General features: G+C 28.5%; 1 protein-coding gene across 2 annotated transcripts in view; it reads right to left on the bottom strand.

The window, feature by feature from the left end:
- Positions 1-13,467, bottom strand: part of LOC145242526 (protocadherin gamma-B2-like) — a 144,769-nt gene that overhangs the window by 104,485 nt on the left and 26,817 nt on the right. Inside the window, exon 1 of one of the 2 annotated variants that reach the window (XM_080105598.1) lies at positions 9,933-10,679. The exons of the other annotated variant lie outside the window; for it this stretch is intronic. The gene's annotated coding sequence lies outside the window, so the exon portion shown is untranslated. Of the gene's footprint in view, positions 1-9,932; positions 10,680-13,467 lie in introns of those variants that run through there. 2 annotated transcript variants of the gene reach the window in all.

Genomic DNA, 13,467 nt, shown 5'->3' with positions numbered 1-13,467 from the left:
TTTTTTGCAGGAAATAAATCATAAACCCAAACTTTTTATAATAAAAGTTTAATTGAAATATACTGCAAATTAAACATCACAATAATGGTGCAACATATTTTGAAATTAGAAAAATAAAAAAACAAAAAAACTTTGTTTCAGCATGTTAAAAGTATTTAGGTTGGTAGATAATTAAATTCTACTGTATTGGTATAATTATTTTTTTGCTGTTGTTTCTTGCTTTTTACAATTTTCGACTAAATACTTGTAAAGCAGGGTTGCTTAGATCGTATTTTAAACTAAACTTCGGAGGTTGGAATGCACCCCCCCACCTAAAATGTACTTGGAAAAATCGATTTCATAGCGAGATTTAAGAATGGTTAGCCGAAAAAAAGGTGAAAAACAAAACAAATAATCAATAAATAATTGTTACCAAAGGCAATAAATGCTACTTTTTTTTACTTACATGAATAAGTTTATTTTATGTTTTAAAGTATTTTCAAGCGCTTTTCTTTATTTTTTAATCTAAAATTGCGGGTGTGTGGGTGCCAAATATCTCCAGATTTTCTAGAATTCCCCGCTAGATTGCAAACGAAATCTCCAGATCTAGCAGGAAAACCGCTAAATTAGAAACACTGGTCACGTGACAGGAAGCGGTAATAAATAATTGTCCCTAAATAAAAAAATGGCCTATCGGTACAAAGAAAACCACCTATTTATCATAGAAAAATTAAGTATAATGTTATAATTAAAAAGAAATATATAAAAACACACATGGATATAGTAAACATATTATACCAAAACGTGGAAGCCATCCGTCCGTTTTTTAGACTATTAATTGTGAACGAACCAAGAGTTAAATTTATATATATATATATATATATATATATATATATATATATATATATATATATATATATATATATATATTAGTGTTAAGATGATTAATCAGAATTGGAATATGGAGTCGGAAAAATCAGAACTTTCAGGGCATTGGCATCGGAAAATTTGTGCTTATTTTCTGATACCCAAAACGATTCTTTTAGTTACTATTTTTAAATCTGATTTTGTTTAAAAAAAAGCAAACGCTTCCACTGCTGGTAGTAATAATGAAATAATACATATTTATTTAAAATTACCAGTGAAACTAAACGCTGTTAGTTTACACCACAGGTGTGTTTTTACGTTTGAGAAAATATATGCACATGCAACATGTGTTTTTATGGTAAGCCAGAAAAATTAACAATTTCATAGTTAAATATTTATACAAAATCCGAATCGGAATTAGTAATCGTATCGGAATTAAGAAAAATATTGGAATTGTTTCATCACTATGAATATATATATATATATATATATATATATATATATATATATATATATATATATATATATATATATATAAAATAAAAAAATAGGACTATCCACTTATTAAGCGTTTCTTTTTCAGATTAAATATGTTTTTAACTCTTTTTCAAAATGTTTTTTTAACATGTTTTATTAACTATTTGCTCTTATATATATATATATATATATATATATATATATATATATATATATATATATATATATATATATAACTACTTAATTTACTCACATAAAATTAATACACGAAAGTATAGATTTATGCGCAAACTTTAAGTATTTACTTCAAAAGTGCTCAATACGTAGGTATAGCTAGTTAGTAAGTTATAAAAAATATATGGCGATTAAGCTACACTAAATATTCTGCGTTTCATCCACTCTAGCCTGAAGAATCCTAGAGTGGATGAAACGCGAAATATTCAGTGTAGCTTAATCGCCATATACATTTTATAACTTACTATATATATATATATATATATATATATATATATATATATACACTAGCAGGCCGCCCGCCATTGCCCAGTATAAAATACACTTAAATATATTTGGATTAATGCAGATTTAGTATTTATTTTTATATTATATTGGACCCAACAGATTAAAAAATTTAAAAAAAAAATGACACATATGCCACCACCGAGAATCGAAACCACGATTTACTTTTTCCTTCAACGTTAACGCCTGAGCTATGAAGACATGTTTGCTGCAAGGCTAAAAATTAAAACATGAACCAATAGCTATTATGTTACGCATGCATATTCGCAATGCCGTTGTTCGACCTTCACATGGCAAATTCCATTTTTTTAACTTTCACACTTTTGCACCGACTTTCCTCACCTAAACCCCCAAATATAAAGTTTCGCATGGGTTCGAATACTCTATATATTAAGCTTCATGTCTGTAAATCAAAAACTGACAGAGTAGTTTGGTAGGCAAAATCTTTTAAACAAATATATATACGCATACATAAATATATAGAGACAGAAGTTTGTGTTTACTATAAACTTTTTATGCAAATATTATACAAGTATAAATCATGTAGAATATCTGCGTGAATATAATTACACGTAATAGTTAACTAAAGATGATCATTCCATAAGAAAACAAACAAACAAACAAAAAAAATAATAGGGAATGAATTAAAATGAATGTTTAAAAGAATATGTAAATTAACTAGATCTTTTGCAGATGAATGCAATTCAACGACCCATATATAACTAAGTTGTATTTTCTTTTTAAATAATTAGAAAAAAAGGTGTTTAAAATGAATATCAATGCACACACACACACACACACAAAAACAACAAATTTATAGGAGTATAGATAGAAAAGTGGAAGACCATAAACTCAACGCTTAGCCCAGCTGTTGTGTGGGCTTTATCATGAGGGAAAGAGCTAAAAGTGCCACTTTATCATTTACTGTTAGATATATGGTCACACACACACACACACACACACACACACACACACACACACATATATATACAGAACTTGAATGCCTACTAGACACTATCCTCAAGTGTCTACGGTCTCTCTGTACAGGGGTTTGTCAGGACAACCTGTCATAAAGATACTTTTCTTTACAAAGAAACCCTGCCTAAATATTCAAAATCACAAATTAGATCTTGTTAGTATGGCCGATTCACACTGGCTTTCACGAGAAATGATGCACCTTCTCCAAGTGATGTTAACTTCAGTAATAGCACGAAGCTGGATACTCCACCAGACTAGATGAATTCTTGTCCTGGGAACCATTAAGACCAAGAGATCAAAAAGAAAGATATACTATATTTAAATGGTCAATTGGGGAGAGGAAAAATAATGTTCTCATCTTCTTTACTAACTCAGTGTGAGATATAAAGGAGAAATTTAATGGAATATTTGAATATCTGTGTGTAATGTAGAGTTCAAGTGTTAATCTCAGGAAGGAACCTTTTGATTTCTGAGAACTTCGACTAAAGTAAAATGAAAAAAATGTGCACACACACATATATATATAAGAAAATAAAAAAATTTAAACTGTAAATTAAAATGTATTATTTGACAGAATACTCCAAAAACAACTTTTAAAGTCCTTATTCCGCAGAGTTTCAAAGAATGCCACTCTTGCTATTCCTCTCATCAGACGACAGTAAGAAATCAGCAAATTATAATTGTAGCAAAGCTAGAAATTTGCTGTTTGATGCATTAGACGAAACAATTTATGATATTTAGTCATAAATTGTAAGAAAAACAGTTAAAAAAATATATATATACATAAAACAATTGAAAAAAAAAAAACAACAACAAACAAACCGGGAATAGCATTTTGTGTGGGTAATGACTCCCTCATTGGTAATCCAAAGAGGCGAAAAAGAACTACTTTTAAGAAACAACATATCCAGAACTTTTTGTCTCATGGCTTGAATTTCAAAATGCAAAAAATCCAGTTAACATTCATAAAAGAAATTGATATTTTAGGTTGTACTGCATTTGCAGTAATGCAGAAAAGTTAATATTCAGTCAAGGAACAAAACAAATGGATGGATAACTTTCTATTGTGTCTGTATTGAGCTTTTTATTTGGTTGGGATTAATTCATTAATATATAAATATTATTATTTATATTAAATTGAAGTTTACCTCTGATTATTTCGGGTAAACATTTCTTTTCCACTGTATTGATTGTTTATATATATATATATATATATATATATATATATATATATATATCAGTCCTGGAAACATATACCAGAAAAGACAGTAATACACCATCCACTATGACTATGCATACCTAGAAAATGGAGTCATAAAACATAACATAGTCATAAGGGATAAGAAGGAGAAAGAAGCAACCTTAGTAGAAATTAGTGTCCATAATGATGCTGGGTTAAAAGATAACGAAATACCAAGGTCTAATATATAACATGAAAAGAAACTGGAATCTTAGGAAGATCTCTACCACTCCAGTAATTCTATGAGCAACTGGACTCGTGAAACAGAATTTCAAAAATTATCTGGCAACTATACCCGGTGAACCAAGTGCAAGAATGTTTCAAACAATTGCACTCAAAGGGACTGTCAGAATCTTAAAAAGATCTTTCGGTTGGAATATATAAAATCGCGATTGAATGTTTGACATCCACAGCTTGAACAAACTGGAAAATAATAAATAGCAAGTTGACCAGACGTTGCTCGGGATTGAATGATGATCAACGAATGTTTCACAATCCTATATTTTTATTTTCATTGAAATCGGTGAAAAAAATCGCCCATTTTGCAATCAAATCAATTGATTGCCTACTCTAGTTGGAGGAATAATCGCAGTGCACCCGGAGTAAGCTTTACATGACCCCTCGCAGTGACGTAGTCTACAATACATTGCAGTCTAGATTGGACTGTAGAAAACCTACTGTTGATTTTAAAACTCTAAAATGAAAAAGTCGAGTATCATGGTTCAGTTTTGTTCTAAACAGAAACATTCATTTCGAATGCGTCGCTGTCATATCAAAGAACCTACTATTGACTTTATATGTCTGGCCTTTAATGGCCTGAATTTTAGTTTGAAATAAAAAAGTCGGGTATCATGGTTCAATTATGCTTTAAGCAAAAACGTTCATTTCGAACGCGCCCCTGTCATGTCAAAGAAGTTACTGTTGAATCTAATGTTGAGCCTTTCGGTTTGTGTGGTAACAAAACTTCTCAAATGTACTTGTGATGTTAGGCTGTGTAAGGTGTTAACTTTGGTCAAATTCGCCTGCTCCTTCTTTCATCAGAGTTTTTTGATTATCGATTATCGATGCTTATCAAACACATTCCGATACAAAACCTATCTAAGAACTCTGACAGACACATAAAGTATGTGTGTGAAATTTCATAAAAATCGGCTCGGTCGTTTTGGAGACCATACGGGACGAACACACAAAGTTCCTTTTATATAATAGTAGAGATATATGTGTGTATATATATATATATATATATATATATATATATATATATGCACAAGTACACATAGACATATATATACAGACACAAAGTTGCTTTTATAATAATAGACACACACACACACACACACACATATATATATATATATTAGATACATATATATACACAAATATGCACAGACATATATATATATATATATATATATATATATACACATCGACAAATATATACACACATATATACATATATATACACATCGACATATACACACACTTAGACTATATATATATATATATATATATATATATATATATATATATATATATATATATATATATATATAAAATACAACTTTAAAACTGTAAATTATATTTTACATGAATTTATTGTCCAACAGGATACTCAAATAAGATATAAAATTTCCTTAATCCGCGGGGTTTCAAAGAAATGCGTTCTTCTCATCAGAGAAGAGATATTAACAAATGAATATTATAGCGAAGCTATGAATTTGCTGGTACTGGCATTAATTGAAACAACATTATATGAAAACTATCATAAATACAAAAAAGAGTGGGGGTGGGTGAAAAATAAAAAAGATATATTAAAAGTCAGGGATTAAAAACCCAGTTGAAAATATATGGAGAGATTAAGTATTTTCAAGGCGACATGATGATAGAAGACAATGTTCCCAGTAGAAGAATCCAGAATTATACTGTTGACAAACAGATTCAAATTAATCTTTACTGCTTGATTTATTTATATATATATATATATATATATATATATATATATATATATATATATACCCGGCAGACCTGGTATTGCTCAGGATTGAATGAGTCACTATGTCTCTGTACTTTCAGTACCATATTATTTTTTTAATTTTTGATTTTTATTTTTTAATTTTATGACATTCAATTTTGGGAGTGAGGCCCAAATTTGTAAATTACAGTGATTGAATAGAAAGGAGTGTAAGTATATTGATATTTTGGTAAATCTTTCATTTTTAATCCTTTGAAACATGCCAAGGAGTTTCCGGAAATGATAACTACCACTGTGTTCTTATGTATCAAGCCCTGAAACCCATATTGCCATTTCTATTCTATTTTTTGTCTATGATATTTAAGTTATTATAAATAAAATAAAGTAAGATATTGTAATGCCTTTGCATGCATGCATACTAATAATATTATTGTATTCTCTTTAATCAAAATTAAATATGCTTATCCAATTATCCTGGATGTACGAAAGTCTATCTCCAAATAAATAGAAGGAGGTTATGAACAAACAAACAGACTGAGGCAGTAATTTACTGTTGATTACATTTGAATGTGACAGGTCATTCAGGTTTCAAATCTCGGCATGGATACACTCTTGCGTTTAGCCAAACTATAAGTCATAGATGACGAAATAGCTGTCTGTGTATGCCTACAAAATAAATAAATTATTATTATTATTATTATTATTATTATTATTATTATTATTATTATTATTATTAACAACAACAACAACAACAATAATAATAATAATAATAATAATAATAATAATAATATCATCTCTGTTGTCACATTGTGTCTGTCTGTTGGCATTGCTGATTTTATGATGATAGACGGATCATATCAAATGAGCACAGGCTGTCAGTATTTTCTTTTCTCAGTCCTCTAGTACTTTCCGCAAGATTCTGGTAGTTCCCAATAAGGCAGTCTTCTGAAATACTCCAACATCACAATGGATCCCAATTTTCTCAATCTAATCATCATCATCATCATCATCATCATCATTATTCGATATTTATATTTTATATCATTGTTTACTACAATAAATTATTTATTAAAATATTTCATTATTTTTAAACTCCTAGTCATATGTTCTTAAGTCATCACTTCAACGTTTATGTGAGCATTGTTTTTATGCGTGTGCATGAATTCACACATTCATACATGTGTGTGTGTGTGTGTGTGTGTGTGTGTGTGTGTGTGTGTGTATACATATATATATATGTATACATATATATATATATATATATATATATATATATATATATATATATAGAGAGAGAGAGAGAGAGAGAGAGAGGGAGGGAGAGATAGAAAGCTGGGGAAATTTCACTATGTGTCAGTCTGTTAGCAGATGTTGACAAGGACAAATATAATGTCCAGTTATCACAACTAGTTTATCATTAAGATGTCATGATACTCAAACCATTTCCCGGTTGTAAGGTACTCCTCAATAGTAATTCTAATTTTAATTCAGAGGACTTTTCCTATGAATTCTCACATATTTAAATAATTTTGTAACACCTTATTTTATTTTTTGTAGAATATATTGTAAAAATGAGAGTTAATATCATTGTAGGTAATATTTATTAAATAGATTTGTCAAAACTTTCTTTCATTCCTAAGTATTACGTGCATACATTTTGACTGAATGAGGAAAAAATTAAGTATAATCGTTTTTCCAGCGTTGGCATCGTTAAAAAAACTAGTAGCGTGGGTTTTATTTTTCAATGTCTAAATGAATTATGGATGTTCAATTGCTGTATGGTTTTATGAGCAGACATACAAAGACATATTTTTCTTGTAGTGAAAATTTTAAATATGATTAAATATTTAAATTTTTTAATCTGTTTACTTTTTTAAATATTTTTTTTTACCTAATTTAAGCATACATTTTAATTAAAATTAAAGCAGGATGAGGTGTTTCCTTCAATCGGAAATTAATACAATTATAGATTAACAGAATACAATTATTATATTAAAAACCGATACAAGAAAATGGAATAATAAAAATAATTTATTTTCACACAAGTACTTGTTTTATAAAAAAACAAAAAGACAGAAAAAAGAAGAAAAAATTACATGTTCTACTATGATAAAAGCAGTGTGTTCATAATTCTCTCGTATTTAATTAAAAATCGAAGAAAAATATGTTTATGCTTACACAGCATTTTACAGTTTTATCTTTTTTATTAAAAAGAAGTCTATGAAATAATGTTTTTTTTTTATTTATTAATTCTCCAAATTATTCCATATTTTGAAACTTATCAATGCAAGTTAAATTGTGTCAAACAAACAAATTTAACAGAATTTAATGAAATAATAAAAAAAAATGTTTTAAGTTTTTAAAAGAATGTCATTTGTATTTTAAGTATTCATTTATTATTCATTTATCGGTTTTAAAGAAAGAACTGGTTCAAAATGCTGTTTAAAAAGGGATTCTATGAAACAATGTTTTTTTTTTTTTAAATTAATTCTCAAAATTATACTATATTTTAAAACTTTTATTTATAATAGTTAAAATCTGTTAAATAAACAATATGCAATAAAATTTGACAAAATAATAATAATAAAAAAATTCAATGAAAATATTTTAAGTCTTTAAAAGAATGACATTTATATCTGAAGTATTGCCTAATGCCCTTTATTATTTATTAATCTATTTCAAAGAAAGGAATTATGTAAAATGCTGTTTAAAAAGGGATTCTATAAAACAATATGATTTAAAAAAAATTAATTGTCAAAATTATTCTGTATTTTCAAACTTAGATTTATAATAGCTAAAATCTGTTAAATAAACTATATGTAGTAAAATTTGAAAAAATATAATAATACAAAAAATATTTAATGAAAATATTTTAAGTCTTTAAAAGAATGACATTTATATCTGAAGTATTGCCTAATACTCTTTATTTTTTATTAATCTATTTCAAAGAAAGAAATTATGTAAAATGCTGTTTAAAAAATGGTACGGATAAATAATCATATGACATCAACTAAAATAGTCAAAGTCACGTCCACTCCTCGAAATAGCATCACATTTACAAAGCTAACTACGATCAGCATGGAAATAATCAAACAACATACGGAGTTTTAGCAGACTAAAGCTGTCTATATCAATTATCTAATATAATGGCATGCTTAATAACAAAACACGTAGTTAATAAAAAACAAAAAATAAAAAAAAACATAAAGCCTTTCTTTAATAATTACAGTAAAGTTGAATCTAATTAATATGAACTTCTGAAATAATGCTTAACAGATTCCCAATAAATTATCTCTCAATAAAAGAGAGACATAATTCACATTACACAAAACTATTGAATAACAATATAAGCTTTCAGTTACTAATTATATCTATATTCAACTTAAGTTATTAATAGTCCAAGAGATGACTGCTAATGTTGTTCCAAACAAAGTTATAATCTTTTTTCTAATACTATCCATTTCACACACACTGTTATCGATTTCTGATGCCGATTAATGAAGATTCTGTTGTTCTTTAAGTGTTCTTCAAGTACAAAGTACAATCATAATTCCACACAAAGTTTAACTAAATTGAAAATGATCGTAGAATCTTAATGAAGGGTGACGCATTTTAAGTTTGCCTAAAAAGAAAATGTTTCAATAAAAAAAATTAACTGCATTACAGTTCTTGAAACATTTTGATTACATAAAGTTTCCACAACCAGCAGGCTATTTACACATCCACAATGTTTCCTTATAGAGGAAGTATAAAGAAATCAACTTGACTGCTAATAGCATTTTGCCTCGCTTTTAAGTGCAACAACCAAATATATTTCTGTATATGAATGTAGGAAGCTTCGAAGATACGAGCAGATTCTAAAGTAGGATTATTTAAGGGATATAACAAATATAAACTTACCTGTTATACTAATTTCATAAGAATTTCTCGAGCAATATTTCCGGCAATATAAAGTAATGCTTTTACTACTACGTTATTAGATGTGTATGGATGAATATGTACATTCATTCATATATTTGTGTACATGTGCATGCGAATTTTTGTGTCTGTGTGCCTGTGAATGTTTGTGTCTGTGTGTATACGAAGAAGAACAGTGTAGTCCTACCAAGTGTGATGGGTGTCTAATGGCGGTATCTCCAGCCACTGACTGCCTCATGTGCTTCCCACAGAAGGCAGGCTAATACACTGACCTCTCGCCTTAAGACTGCTAATTTTTTTTTATCAAAATAGCTACACATGTATGAAAACCCTCGAGGATCTATATGGCATTTTGCCAATATTTGAACAGCATTCTTTTATAACACTTTTTTAAAAATCATTTCTTCCTTTTCAAAATAAAGCAAACAACAAGTTGAAAGAGCAGTTTAAATAAACGCAGACTGTAAAATGCAATTTCTCATCAATGGAAAACACTCTAGTCTCACATTTTTTTTACTTTTTTGCTAAAATCAATTTTCCAATGGCATCTGTCAAGTACATTAATGCACTTCAAATTTTTTCTATTAACAATTTAAGAGTACAACTTCTGAGAAAACCTCAAACCAAGGTCAATGTTTTCCATCAATCAATATTACATCTGCCTGTTCATTCAACTATTATTTCAAGTACAACTTCTGGAAAGAAAAAAAAAAACAGAAAAAAAAAAGCAAATCAATCAATATTTTCCAGAAAATATATTTTGTAAACTAATAATATTTTAGACTGTTTTGTTAACATTGTCACTTTCTAAATCTGTAACTTATTTTCCTCAGTCAAGTTTAATTTATATCGACAATTTCTGATAAAGTCAATAATTTTTAAACTTATTAACATTTTCTTTATAATAATGTAAGAATATTTTGTGGTGAAAATTTTACTATTGAATAATAATAATAATAATAATAATAATAATAATAATAATAATAATAATAAGAAAAAGAAGAAGAAGAAGAAGAAGAAGAAGAAGAAGAAGATACTTGTGAGAAAATATCTGAGTACGATATTTTTCTATCTTTTCTATACTCTCTACTGTTATAACAGAAGTAGCACTACATAAATATTAGGAAATAATTTCCTTAATTCTAAGAATTTCAACCAAAGACACGTATTTAAGACGCATCATAGATATGTAAAATGATAGAAAATGTTGTTTAAAATGTCACAAGTAATTGTCATCCTAATTATATCCTCATTAGTTCATATTATATATATATATATATATATATATATATATATATATATATATATATATATATATATATATATATATATACTCACAAACGTGCCTTGAAAAGACAGCAGCTTGTTGAGATATAGGTATTAAGCTAATTCTAATGAAATTTCCTGAGAACGCATCATCAAATTAACTTTATAAAAGTGTCAACTAGATCGATAAGGAAGTAGACTATGTTTAAAAATATTTATTTTGTACAAAAATCCAGATTATTGATGTATCTAATTATGTGTGTACTTGTTGGGGGGAAAAAGAGCAGGGGAAAATTAGAAGATAACGATACTGTGTTGGTGTGTTGGATGAAGTATATATATATATATATATATATATATATATATATATATATATATATATATATATATATATATATATATATATATATATATATATATTAGATGAATTTGGAACTTTTAAAATATAAAAACACGGTGAGTGTTGGTTAGTCCACATTGAACACCAACATTCCTTCATATATATGTATTGTGTCCACACGATGTAGTACAAATAATATAATGTAGTTCACTTACATAAGACACCATGTGCCGTAAAAGAAGTACGTATATATTTTTTATGTAACACGTTTCACAGACTATATAAATACTATCTCTGATGCTTGGCAGTAGGCTGACAGAATCACGTTTTCATCCGTACAACGATGCACAGATATTTCAGATGAAAATTATGAATGGTAATCCATAAATAAATACGCCTGTCATTTTTGTGACAGATACAATGCTGCACAAACGAAGACTACCTTTATATAGATACAAACACATAAATATGCATGTCTACACACGCATACAAATTCACGTACATATACACTCACTCACACAAATATTCATACATAAAATCAGGCATATTTACACATGTATACTCAACTATATATATTTGAGATAGAGCTTGAATGCCTATTGGAAAGAACTTGAATGCCTACCACACTATCCTCGAGTGTCTAACGCCTCTCTTGACAACCTGGAATAAGAATACTTTTCCCTACAAGTAAAACCCTGACTTAATATTCAAAATCACATAGTATTCACAGCACAAATAAGATCTCCTCGCCATGGCTAACGTAAACTGCCTTTTAAAAGAAATGGTTCACTTTCTCCAAGTGATGTTACCTCAAGTAACAGCACGAAACTGGATACTCCACCAGACTAGATGAATTCTTGTTCTGGAATTAAGTAAGACACAGAGACAACAAGAAAGACAAACGATAACATATTTAAATGGTCAGTTGGGAGGAGGATAATTATGTGCTCAATTTTTTACTAACTCAGTGTTTGAGATGTAAAGAGGAACAATATCTATGTATCTCATATAGAGATGAGGTGTTAGCTCCAGGACGGGGAGGAGGATCATCTTGATTTCTGAGAACTTCGACAGATGTAGAATTAAGCAAAAAGGGAAATTGACACATAAGCAACTATACATATTTGCACACGCACACAACTATACATGTTTGCACACACACACACACAGAACTATACATGTTTGCACACACACACACACACACACAACTATACATATTTGCACACACACACACAAAGCTATACATATTTGCACACACACACATAACTATACATATTTAAACACACATTATACATATTTACACACACACACACACACACACACACACACACACACACACATTTATGGGAGCAACCTAACTTACAAAAATAAAAATTTCAAAACTACCTGGTGAATATATCCGGTGCATAAAGTGCAAAAGAGATACAAATAATTGCGCTTTATTCGATGGTTAGAATCTTTAAAAAAATATTTTTCACTTCAAGTTTCTGAAATAGCGAGTGAATATCACTTTGAGTGAGTGACATCGGGTAGGGTGCCCCATACCCCGCGAAAACAAAAAAGATAAAAACACACCCACAAAATGATACATATTTAAGCACACGCACACACACTGAAAATATGATGTATTTGAACTTTCCAATGTGAGATTGTGCCCATATTATGCATTCTAAAACCCCTTTTAAAATACTCTAAAGTAATTGAAGGTATCTGAATTTTTAGAAAGGACTTCCACTACTTTTTTTTTTACTTCTTTGTATGAAACTGAATATAAGTCACACATTAGAACTCCTTACACCTCTGTGGTACAAAATTCTAGATGCTCGGTTAATTTGTTTAGAAGTGAAACCAGTATATACAGACATGCTTAGGATATATATATATATATATATATATATATATATATATATA

This window comes from Euprymna scolopes, chromosome 21, assembly GCF_053919585.1.
Source record: "Euprymna scolopes isolate OS-2025 chromosome 21, ASM5391958v1, whole genome shotgun sequence".
NCBI classification, from domain to species: Eukaryota; Metazoa; Mollusca; class Cephalopoda; order Sepiida; family Sepiolidae; genus Euprymna; species Euprymna scolopes.
This window is presented reverse-complemented; position numbering and strand designations above follow the sequence as displayed.